The sequence below is a fragment of the Sinocyclocheilus rhinocerous genome, unplaced genomic scaffold (genome assembly GCF_001515625.1).
Source record: "Sinocyclocheilus rhinocerous isolate Xijiao unplaced genomic scaffold, SAMN03320098_v1.1 scaffold711, whole genome shotgun sequence".
Classification (NCBI taxonomy): Eukaryota; Metazoa; Chordata; class Actinopteri; order Cypriniformes; family Cyprinidae; genus Sinocyclocheilus; species Sinocyclocheilus rhinocerous.
Window position 1 is genome coordinate 955,716 of NW_015641018.1, and position 553 is coordinate 956,268.

Genomic DNA, 553 nt, shown 5'->3' on the forward strand with positions numbered 1-553 from the left:
ATGCTCATTATATTAGCGTTAGCCGCGCTTATGCTAACGATTAACTACTCTAATAACAGCGTTCATTTCAATCCGACATTCAAATTAAAATATTGAATAATATGCAGTGTTTCTCCCAGAACGTGCACTCTATTTGTGGCGGGATGTATATGCAAATTCATTTTCTGCCAGCAGGAGGTGCTTGTAGAGCGCGAGAGATCAGGTTTCCCCGGTAACGCTGCACACAAAGCAGCGCTCAGCTCACAAACGCTGCTCAGGCATTACAGGCAAGATGAAATGAAAATGACATCCATGATTTTCTGAAGACAGTCGTTTCCTTCAGAAATACAGTGATATAAAAACACACGCACCGGGTTTCGACTTTGACACGTGCAGACACATGCAGTGCTCATGTTTATTCAACAAAGTCAAAGCCTTTTGGAAAATCTATTTATGGCGGTCAGTTTTGATATTGTGGCGGCCGCCACAAATAAATCAATGTATGGGAAACACAAATACTAAAAATTAAAATGAAACTTACCTGCTTGAACTCTTTCATTTGATCTGGGTGTCT

At 40.7% G+C, this 553-nt stretch overlaps 1 protein-coding gene across 5 annotated transcripts in view; it reads left to right on the top strand.

Moving 5' to 3' along the window:
• The window catches only part of tbl1xr1a (TBL1X/Y related 1a), a 65,175-nt gene that overhangs the window by 56,731 nt on the left and 7,891 nt on the right, over nucleotides 1-553 (top strand). The window lies entirely within an intron of this gene.